Here is a 12,463-nt window from a genome sequence, read left to right as displayed (position 1 = left end):
ACAGCCCCTTTCAAAGTTGGAGAAATTGCTGACCTTGAGAGAGTGCAGAGATCCTTTACTGCTAGAATCCACTCAGTAAAACATCTAAACTATTGGGAACGACTAAAGAGCCTAAATCTGTACTCCCTTGAGCGCAGGCGGGAGAGATACATAATAATTTTCACGTGGAAAATATTTCAGGGGCTGGTCCCAAATCTGCACATAACATCACATGAGACCAGAAGACATGGCAGGATGTGCAGAATACCCCCGTTGAAAAGCAAAGGTGCAACAGGTACTCTGAGAGAGAACTCTATCAACATCAAAGGCCCGAGACTGTTCAACACGCTTCCGCTACACATAAGGGACATAACTGGCAAACCCCTCACAGTGTTCAAGAGAGAACTGGATAAGCACCTCCAAAGGATACCTGATCAACCAGGCTGTGACTCATACGTGAGGCTGCGAACAGCCCTGACTTTTATCCGGTAATCCATTCCTCCATCCTTACCCATTGGTAGACTTGCTGGTCGTCTGTTACTGGTAACGAACTACGTACTCTTAAATGTTGTGTTTCCTCGTGGCCGTCCTCCTACCACCATAACCAACGATGGGAAATGGCTCTGTCGAGGTTGCGTATTCGCCATACTCGCTTAACTCATGGTCACTTGATGGAGCGCCGCCCTGCTCCTTATTTCCTAATTGCATTGTCCCTCTTACGGTCGTGCATATCCATGTTGAATGTCCTGACTTCCAGGACGAGCATGTGTCTTGCTTTCCAACCGCCCCTCTGTGGTTGGAAAGTCTGCGGATGGTTTCGGCTACTCTGTTGTTTTTCCTGATCGCACTTATATGTTTCGCTTACCTCCGGAGACTAGCATCTTCACAGCAGAGCTTTATGCTATTCTCTATGCTCTTCGTCTCATGCTCTCTCATTGTCAATCTTCCTTTATAGTTGTTGTTGACTCTTGTAGTGCCCCCATGGCTCTCGGGTCCTTTAATCCGGTTCATCCAGTAGTTGTCGAGATCCAGCATTGGCTGTTTCTTGTTCACAGTAAATTTAATTCGGTTGAGTTTTGTTGGGTTCCCAGCAATATTGGTGTTTCTTTGAAGGAGCGTGCAGATGCTGCCGCCAGGGAAGCTGTCCGCTCTTGTCCCATCTCTCATAAAGGTATTCCTTATTCCGACTTTTATCCGGTTATCCATTCCTCCAACCTTATCCATTGGCAGGGTTGCTGGTTGTCTGTTACTGGTAACAAACTACGTACTCCTAAAATGTTGCATTTCCTAGTGGCCGTCCTCCTACCACCGTAACCGGCGATGGTAAACAGCTCTGGCGAGGTTGCGTATTGGCTATACTCGCTTAATTCATGGTCACTTGATGGAGCGCCGCCCTGCTCCTTATTATCCTAATTGCATTGTTCTTCTTACGGTCTTGCATATCTTGTTCAATGTACTGACTTCCATGACGAGCGTGTGTCTTGCTTTCCAACCGCCCCTCGCGGTCACCTGTCCCTCAATAGAATTCTTGGTGACTCGGATAGTTTTGATATTGTTCACCTTGTGTGTTTTTGTTCCCGTATTGGTATCCTTGGTGATATTTAGTGCCCTCTGATTATTCCACACATTTGACAGTGCTACATAGCCTTCCCGGTTTGGTGCCGTCTTTTGATAATTACTTACTTACTTTCTGGTCAGAAGGTCTTTTCTGAACATAAACTGCTCTTTCTGTTCTTCATGCGGTGGTTTGAATGAATTTTCTGCAAGGTGGTGGCTAAAGAGTTGTCTCTATTGTCGCCATAACTTGCCCAAGCTGATGTCAGAATTATTGGCATTGGGCTGGAAGAAATTGGAGTAGGGGAGTTCATAGCTGGAAAGTTCTTTGAAGGGGAATTGTACATTGACACAGATAAGAAAAGTCTTAAAGATCTAAAATACAAGAAGCTTAGTGTCCTTGGCTTAATCCTAGCACTTCTTGCCAGGAGGACGGCCACGAGGAAATACAACATTTAAGAGTACGTAGTTTGTTACCAGTAACAGACGACCAAGAAGCCCGCCAATGGGTAAGGATGGAGGAATGGATAACCGGGTAAAAGTCGGAATATGGAAAACCTTTACGAGAGATGGGACAAGAGTGGACAGCTTCCTTGGCGGCAGCATCCGCACGCTCATTTAAAGACACACCAATATGGCTGGGAACCCAACAAAACTCAACCGACTTAAATTTACTATGAACAAAAAACAGTCAATGCTGGATCTCGTCAACTACTAGATGAACCGGATTAAAGGACCCGAGAGCCATGAGGGCACTTCGAGAGTCAACAAGAACTACAAAAGAAGACTGACAACGAGAAAGCAGGAAAACGAAGAGCATAGAGAATAGCATAAAGCTCCGCTGTGAAAATGCTAGTCTCCGGAGGTAAGGACACATATAAGTGCGATCAGGAAAAACAACAGAGTAGCCAACACCATCCGCAGACTTAGACCCATTGGTGAAGACAGAAATGGAGCGGGAGTGAGAAGAAAAGTGCTCAAGGAAAAGGCGTTTTAGAACCGTAGGAGGGGTAAAAAGCTTTAGTGATGCGGGTCAAGGATGTACAAAACTGCGGAAGGAGGGACTCTCCACGGGGGCAAAGAAGGAACAACACGAGGAGAAACATTAGAAATATGAACGGAAAGAGAATCCTGTAAGCGAGATAACTGGACAGAAAGAGGGAGGTGGTGAAGAGGAACAGGAACCGTAGGAGGGATAAAAGATAAAGCACGATAGAGGCGAGAGGAAGGATGTTGTAAGGACCGCACAAGATAGCGAAGACAGTTGCGATCACGGTGGTCCTGGAGAGAAAGGAAGCCAGTGTCAACATACAAGCTAAGGATGGGAGTCAAACGAAAGGCACCAGAACTGAGGCGCAACCCAGCATGGTGCAAAGCATCAAGACGGCGAAGAGTAGAAGGAGAAGCAGACGAGTAAGCAGGGCAACCATAATCGAGCTTAGACAGGACAAGAGAAGAATGTAAAGCAAGGAGAGTGCGCCTATCCACTCCCCACGAAGTATGGGACAATACCCGAAGGAGGATAACGGCCTTAGAGCACTGAACACGGAGGTAAGAGATATGGGGAGACCAAGACAAACGAGTGTCAAGGAATAACCCCAAAAGCTTCGCAGAATCTTTGTACTCAAGGGGATGACCATAAAGTGACAAAGAGGGACGAAGAACGACCCGTTTCCGAGTAAAAGTCATGGCACAAGTCTTAGAAGTAAAAAACTTGAAGCCATGATCGGTGGCCCAAGACGACACGGCATCAATCGCAAGTTGAAGCCGGCGTTGAAGGAGAGGCGAGTCATCACCCAGACAGCAAAGGGTAAGATCATCGACATAGAGAGCGGAGAAGACACCTGAAGGAAGAGAGGAAAGAAGACCATTGAAGGCAACCAGAAAAAGAGCAGTGCTCAGAACACTACCCTGGGGCACACCTTCGTATTGCTAAAAAGAGGCAGAGAGAGCGGAACTAAGTCGCACCCAAATGGAACGACGAGAGAGGAAGCTGCGGAGAAAGACAGGGAGATGACCACAAAAGCCAAAAGAATGAAGTTGGGATAGAATATGATATCGCCAAGTGGTGTCGTAAGCCTTTTCCAGGTCAAAAAGGACGGCAACAACGTAGGTCTTCGCAGCAAAAGCAATACGAATATAGACCTCCAAGTTCACCAGGACATCTGTCTTGCTGCTGTAACAAACTAGGCTGTTGTAAGAATTATCCAGAAGGTTCCAGAAGTCGTGTAAGGACCTGACCAACGCGCATTCCTTTGGGGATTAGCAAGTCTGAGTCACAAAATGGCGGACATCTTTGTTCATAGTTTTGCATAATGAATCATTCTATAGTATTCACTTATTTAGAGAAATTAGCCTTTATTCATTTTGTATTAAAATTATATTGTATAATATTCTTGGTTATAGTACCAAGAGTATTCTAATTATTAGGAGACTTGAGTTAAGTCACCATCAGTGACGTCACGAAGCCAGAACTAGGCAGTAGCGCGGAAGTGACCTCAGCGACCTGGCGGTCATAGTTCAAAAGTTTCCACATTCAGTAATTTCTCAAAGGTTAAATAGCCATTTTTTGATTGGGATTAGGTCTTCCTTAAGAGGCTTGTGTAATTTAACTTCAATAAAATAATTCAACCAGTCTGGATCAATTAAGTACAACAGAGGTTAATTGTTATAACTTAAACCTTGCTAAGTAACTTGGTAAGCGATGCGGAACAATACTCTGCTGTGGGCTCCTGGAGCATCAGAGAGAGGACAGATTAGTGTGCGATCAGAGATCAACTGGGAGAGGTCAACCATCTTACCTCTCCCCCAACATCTGAGCTGGTCAACATAGAGGTATAGTTGCTATTGTTATTTATAGGGATAGTCAACTCATTGCCGATCTGGTCAATTAGGGAGTGTTCAAGTAGGGAGTGATAACCATTTAGATTTTGTTTTAGTTTTTCTTTTAATAAATTAATTAGTTAATATTCTGCATTTTCATTATTTCCATGTGTTTGTTATATGTATGTGAATTGTCCTGGTCACGTAGTCCACACGAGGCAGAGTTGAATTGGGCGCCGATTCTAACACCAAATCGGAAGTCATCTTTACCGTTGATTGTGAATTAATTCCACATCCGAGGTTACAAACTACTAGTGGGGATCAAGCCCCAAGGTTGATTAATTAGCATGATCGATCCAGGCCTCAGTCAATGCTCTGTGTTACTGGTCTGGTGGTGGCGGCGGAGGCGACTCTAGGGTTTTGCTCAAAGCCTATGTCACGTCATACGGGTTGTAGAATCCTAAGTCGGTCAATCGTCTTAGGACCACGTGGCGTGGAGTCGGCTTTAGTAAAAGTTTTGGAGTCCCTTGGTAGAGAATAAAAAGTAAGAATACGGGTAGAGGGGAAAAAGGTAGGAAAGTTCAATTCGAGAACCCCCTCCCCGTGTTACAATGGTGGCAGCGGTGGGATCCTGGGGTTGGGAACTGGGTTGAGGTTGGGGTTCGGGTTGAGGTACGGTGTGGGTGGCCTTGGGTTGAGGTATAGTGTGGGTGGCCTGGGGTTGGGGTTGTGGATGGAGGTTGGGGTTGAGGTATGGTGTGGGTGGCCTCGGGTTGGGGTGTGGAGTGAGGTTGGGGTTGGGGCTGAGGTATGGTGTGGGTGGCCTGGGGTTGGGGTGTGGATAGAGGTTGGGGTTGAGTTATGGTGTGGGTGGCCTCGGGTTGGGGTTGGGGCTGAGGTATGGTGTGGGTGGCCTCAGGTTGGGGTGTGGATTGAGGTTGGGATTGAGGTGTGGGGTGGGTGGCCTGAGGTTGCAATGGGTATGGGTTGGCCTGGAATTGGAATGGGTATGGGGTGGCCTGAGGTTGGAATGGGTATGGGGTGGCCTGGGGTTGGAATGGGTATGGGGTGGCCTGGGGTTGGAATGGGTATGGGGTGGCCTGGGGTTGGAATGGGTATGGGGTGGCCTGGGGTTAGAATGGGTATGGGGTGGCCTGGGGTTGGAATGGGTATGGAGTGGCCTGGGGTTGGGGGAAGGGTTGGTATGGGAATTGAGGATAGGGTTGGTATGGGAATTGAGGATGGGGTTGGTATGGGAATTGAGGATGGGGTTGGTATAGGAGGTGGGGTTGGGGTTGTTGTAGTGACGGATGAGGTGTACCTAGGTGTTGTGGTATTGGTGTTATATGGGGTAGTTCCTGTTGTTGGTGGGGTTGTCCCTGTTCCCGTTGAACAGGTTGGTGTTCTCTGCTGACCGAAGTGGGACGTCCTACCATACTAACTGAGGCCCCCTGTCCAGCTCCCTGTTGGCATGGCGTCGATGTTATTTGTGGGGGAACCCAAGACGACTCTCCCCACTCTTGGGACGACTCCTCGCAAGACTCCCCACTCATGTCAATAATCGTATCTCTACTGGGATGGAAAACTACCCTCGACTGCCCAGTCCCATGCGGAACCCGTGAACTCGTCGCTTCAGGGGCCATGTTAACCGAAAATCCGATGAAAAATGGAATATTTACGAAAAATACTACAACGTTCTGGCAACACTGTGGTCCAAACCGTTTAATGATATCTTGAAAATTAACGTAATTAGAGTCAAATTTCCCGCTGCAACTTTCGTGAATCTGGTCCTCGCTACGTGAGTGCGCCGCGGGGTATTGTATCTTACGTTGTAGAAGTCTTATTTTTCGTAATAGCGTTGAAAATAACATGTTATGCATAAAATGAATATAAACTCACTAAATGGCAACAGTATCGTGTGACAGAGAGGGTCCTACGTGGCTCCCCCATCAGTGACTCTGTGTCTCTCGTGGGGGGTGGTTGTATCGCTGACGCGCTCTCACACTATCTCCCAGAACTCATGCTATTATTGTTATTTGTACTGCAATATGACTTACCAAACGAACAAGAGACAAGCATTGAAAGCTAGATGCATGCGAGCTCTCCATAGAAGGTACTTGTTGGCCGCAATGCGTAAATCACGCATGACCGCGAGTACAGTAACTTGTCACGCGCGCTACGCAACTCCAACTTTTACAACTAGATCTCGTTTCACAGCCTTTATTTATTATTCAATTTACATGAAACTTGCACATTATATGTAGAGTTTACGCCTCTATAAACGCATGTCATTATTCTTATCTACGTAGATTTATTGATTTTATAAATAATGATACACTTCATTTTGTTGCATACGTTTTTGGGAAACTTTTATAAATCTGTATTATTGCACTAAATACATCTGGGATAATGATGTGACATGCAAATCTTTATTATATAGTAAGGTCATAGCTGAGTGTCGTATAAATGATTTTGGTTCACAATTGTGGGCTGTGAAATCAATTGAACATGGTTGAAAAATTCTTTTTTTTTTTTTTTCTCCGTCTCTATTTAGGCTGAGATGCTGAAACTTGGCCTAGGTGCAGCACCTTTTACATGTATCAGGATAATAAATTATGAATACCCTACAACAGTGTTTTATATCGTGGTGATATGGCCCCTTCAGTCCCACTGACCCCACCTGTCACGTCAGCTGAGCTACCTGAGCGGTTCCCCGTGGTGTCGGAAGAGGTGCTGTCCTCTACACTTCCACTCCCACTGGTCCCTACTGACTGGTCACTGTCTGGGTTAAACATTTCCTGTGATTCCCTGTGTGCCATGTCTCTTGTGACTACCCTTTAGTACACCCTCGACCCGGACTCACTACAACCGTGATCTTATACAATATAAAAAAAAATCACAGCTCTTTTCCAAGAGAAACTACTAAATTCCCAAAATAGGAAATACACCGATTTATCGAGAGAATCGCTGAAGTGAATTCGATTAATGAGTGTCTGCCCCGCACTTGCGTCTGACCGTGAAATATCTTGCAGTTCTATTACTGAAACCTAAGTCCTTTATGTTAAAAAAAATGAAAGAATCTAATTTATATAAAACAATTTAAATGATAACGCAACTAACGCGCAGCACTCGTGATGGATTAATAAAGAATATTTACTGTACTAGAATACTAAACGCACTTGAAGTGAGCAACGTGGCCACTGATGACTGATGGAGCAGGACCAGCTGCGCTGAAAAAAAAACTAAGTCCCGCACTTTTTTGCTTAAACGCTGAAAAATCAAAATTTTTATTCTGAAGGAAAATAACTAGTTTTACGTTAATAAACCGTTCCAGCGATTAATATAGACACCAAGGACATATATTTGCTTGCCAAAATTTGAATTTACACCAAAACCTGCGTTTTTACTCAATGCTGGACTCTGCCAATTTTTCTGACTCCGCGGGAAAAAATTCTATCACCCCAAATATCACAAAACTACTTTAATTCGCAAAAAATTAGGTTTCTCGTTCCCAGATATAAATAAGTTATTATTTAATACTGACGCTGTAGGCCGAACAATACTGACACCTCAGGCGGTTTCAACACTCATTAATTCGAATTTTCGTCAAAATCCGAGATTTTCACCTCAAGTGGACTCTGACAAAATTACAACACGATTTTCTCAAAAAACTAACTAAATTCGGCAAAAATGTACTTATCACTGTTTAATGCTTAAGAACAGAATTACGTCCCTTGCGCACACACACTGGCCCCAGAATATACACGAAACATGAAATTTCGAATTTTCGCAAAAATGCACGATTCTAGCCTAAGCTGGACTTAGAAAATTTTCCACCTACGTTTCTACAAAAAAAAATCTAAGTCTAAAAAACCCAATTCTACCGTCTTACTGGTAAACACTAGAATAATATCATCCACATCGACTGGGGAATCCTAATGATGCCCAGACCCACGAATACAAATTTATTATAGTTAACACTTTAGTGCGCGCGGCACTCGCTGAAAAAAAAGAAGGTTGTGCGCACTGCTTTCTGGGCGCTCAGGCGTAAACACAAAAAAGTTTATAATCTTTTCACGCCCCTAACATCAATTCTCGAGCTACGTTTTTCATTTTGGTATCAATGCGTTGGCAATAAAATTCTCTACAAGATCATAAGCATAAAATGTCACCCAAGCATTTGCTATCCCACTACGAAGTAAATAAACACGAAGATGACTCGCCGTGACACCCAAACAGGAAGTAAATGTTCATACTCTTTCGTTTGTTGCCAGCCTCACAGTCATCCTACAGCGCTTATTTTGATATTACTGAACTTGCAATAAAATTCCCCACCCAGACATATGCCTATCAATGTCTAATTATGTTCCACACGAGTGTGGGAACTGGGCGAAGCGTTAGCCGTGATTTCAGCAGCGACGACACTGTTGTGATGCAGTGCTTTGAAAGTTTATACTTATTTCACTGTTCTGACATTATTTCTCGAGCTACGTATTTCATTTTTATAGCAATGTGTTTGCAATAGAAAGTTCTAAAAGAACATGGGTAGAATTGGCTTACAGAGCGTCAAATAAATTTGCGGCGAATAAAATCTTACGCGAATCTTACGCGTGTTTGTACCCGTGAGAGTAAAAAGTTTTTACTTTGCTCATGTTTTTTTCAAGTTTATACTTGATTCACACCTTTTTTTTTTGTTTGTATAGAGTTCGGAATAAAATTCTCTACACAGACATATGCATATAAATGTAGAACCATGATCGCGGCCAAGAGTGTGTGGAGTGGGCGTACCCTCGTTGTGTCACCAACTCAATAGTCTCTCCTCTAAGTTACAATACATTGCCATTTTCTCAAATAGGCACTGTGCCTATTAGAGAAAACGAAAATTTAATGGCAAACATAGTAAATAGTAAATACGAGTAGTAAATACCCAATATAAATCACAGTCCGTAAATTTACGTCGTGATCCGACAAGAGGTTAAGCAAAACACCCGTAATTCCAAGTCGAAAATCCAGGAAAGTGTTAATTAACGACTTTCCGACGTTGACTTAGCTGAAAACTTATCCCGAAATACTGAGAAATATTCCACGAACTCTATTAAACATTTACAACGAAAATTACTATCCCTTAACATAATTCCTTCACTAACTATAGTGACCGACATACAGCCCTAAGTCCAGAGGATTAACTACGCTCTAGAAAACCACACCTCTGACTTAGACTAATACAACAGGGAATAGCAAAGTTTAATGTACGCACTTAGCCTAATATGCAAGAAAATACTAAACACTTGGGAATTTGTTTTAACCGGGGATTGAATTTAGGGGAATCAAAAATTAATCTCTAGAACAATGCAAAAAAAACGGAATTACTTTATAAATTTAGTATACTTAATTCAAAGATACACTCGACTTAATCTTATAATTGCTCCTACCGGCTCGCTGTACCACACCTAGCCTAGGGGTCTCGACCATCTAGGTTCTAACAGAGCGACACGCAGCTTTCAGCAACAATTAAGACTAGGGACGACTCAACCTCCACTAAGTGTGCGATTACTTAGTTGTTGAATAGCTACTAGGTAGGTTACTAGTTCGTCCCTCGGAGGCCACAACGCCCTTCACGGATTTACGTTTTTCCTAGCGTTTTGGGTCGTCTAACAACGCCCTCGAACCTATCTCCTGGCGTCCCACAGATAAATCCGCCTAGACAGCCCACAAGGAACTGCTGTTGAGAGTATGGCGGCTCCCAACACCTCTGAATTAATTGCAATGGGTCGAGTATGGTACCCAGTCCAATCAACTCGGAGCGGTCTCCTTAGCCAATAAATCTTAACAGCCTAATCTTACTAACTAAACCTTAATCGTATCAGCTTGCATGAACCCAAGATTCGCCAATCCCCACTCAAACACACTGTTGTGAGGCGCACGACTAATCCTGGCCCGCGGCTGTCTCCTTAGCATCTACGCACGTGTTCGAATGGCTAGACGCGTGAGCCTTTCAACAATTTCAAACAAAATTGTTGAAACCACCGCTGTGCACCATTGTGACTCAGGGGGGGGGGGGGGGGTTCTCGAATTGATCTTTCCTACCTTTTTCCCGTCTACCCGTATTCTTACTTTTTATTCTCTACCAAGGGACTCCAAAACTTTTACTAAACCCGACTCCACGCCACATGGTCCTAAGACGATTGACCGACTTAGGATTCTACAACCCGTATGACGTGACATAGGCTTTGAGCAAAACCCTAGAGTCGCCTCCGCCGCCACCACCAGACCAGTAACACAGAGCAATGACCGAGGCCTGGATCGATCATGCTAATTAATCAACCTTGGGGCTTGATCCCCACTAGTAGTTTGTTACCTCGGATCTTAAGTGTGGAATTAATTCACAATCAACGGTAAAGATGACTTCCGATTTGGTGTTAGAATCGGCGCCCAATTCAACTCTGCCTCGTGTGGACCACGTGACCAGGACAATTCACATACATATAACAAACACATGGAAATAATGAAAATGCAGAATATTAACTAATTAATTTATTAAAAAAAAAACTAAAACAAAATCTAAATTGTTATCACTCCCTACTTGAACACTCCCTAATTGACCAGATCGGCAATGAGTTGACTATCCCTATAAATAACAATAGCAACTATACCTCTATGTTGACCAGCTCAGATGTTGGGGCTGGTCTTGGGGGAGAGGTAAGATGGTTGACCTCTCCCAGTTGATCTCTGATCCCACACTAATCTGTCCTCTCTCTGATGCTCCAGGAGCCCAGAGCAGAGTATTGTTCCGCATCGCTTACCAAGTTACTTAGCAAGGTTTAAGTTATAACAATTAACCTCTGTTGTACTTAATTGATCCAGACTGGTTGAATTATTTTATTGAAGTTAAATTACACAAGCCTCTTAAGGAAGACCTAATCCCGATCAAAAAATGGCTTTTAACCTTTGAGAAATTACTGAATGTGGAAACTTTTGACCTATGACCGCCAGGTCGCTGCGGTCACTTCCGCGCTACTGCCTAGTTCTGGCTTCGTGACGTCACTGATGGTGACTTAACTCAAGTCTCCTAATAATTAGAATACTCTTGGTACTATAACCAGGAATATTATACAATACCATTTTAATACAAAATGAATAAAGGCTAATTTCTCTAAATAAGTGAATACTATAGAATGATTCATTATACAAAACTATGAACAAAGATGTTCGCCATTTTGTGACTCAGACTTGCTAATCCCCAGAGGAATGCACGTTGGTCAGGTCCTTACACGACTTCTGGAACCTTCTGGATAATTCTTACAACAGCCTAGTTTGTTACACTGCGGCACTTGCGGAAACCAAATTGAGAAGGGGAGAGGTGATACTGTTCCAGGAACCACATCAGACGAATGTTAACCATATGTTCAAAGAGTTTGCAGACACAACTTGAGAGGGGAATAGGGTGAAAGTCCTTAGGGGATGTTCCCAGAAATCCTGGTTTGCGAACAGGGAGGAGAACGGCATCGAGCCAGTCCTCAGGGACTGCCCAGCAAACACAAATCATCTAGGAAACGTTCGTCTATCTCTTCCCATAGGTGTGGGAATGATTTGCATTGAGAATGGTGCAGGAGAGCCTTTGAGAAACTTTTAATAAAAAAATCCAAACTCAAAGGTTTTATAATAAATTGTTTTTCTACAACTATTTTGTTCCTAATGTATTACAAATAGTTTTTACATGTTTAAATATAAAATTCATGGTGTTATTTTGTAAAACTAATTAATAAATTGTGAATGATATTTATTGGCTCAGTGAAACGTTCAAAATCCTTTTAGTTATAATATATAATCAGAAAAAAGTAGTTTTCCAAATTTCTAAAAATTGCTCTTTTTACACAATTTGACTCCTTATGCATTCCAATAAACACTAATATCATGTTTAAATATATAATTTATGTATTATTCCCTAAAATAATTTATATAAATTATAAAAGTTGCTGGAAAGTGGTGTGAAAGAATCTGAAAAGTTTTTGTTGTCTTATATATTGGCGTGTTCTTATTAACAATGTCTCAAGTGCACAGTTTATCAAACAAGAAGATTAACATTCGTCAACCCTTAAAATCTTAT

This window comes from Procambarus clarkii, chromosome 73 (genome assembly GCF_040958095.1).
Source record: "Procambarus clarkii isolate CNS0578487 chromosome 73, FALCON_Pclarkii_2.0, whole genome shotgun sequence".
Taxonomy (NCBI): Eukaryota; Metazoa; Arthropoda; class Malacostraca; order Decapoda; family Cambaridae; genus Procambarus; species Procambarus clarkii.
The sequence above is the reverse complement of the archived record's forward strand: the minus strand, read 5'-3'. Positions refer to the sequence as shown.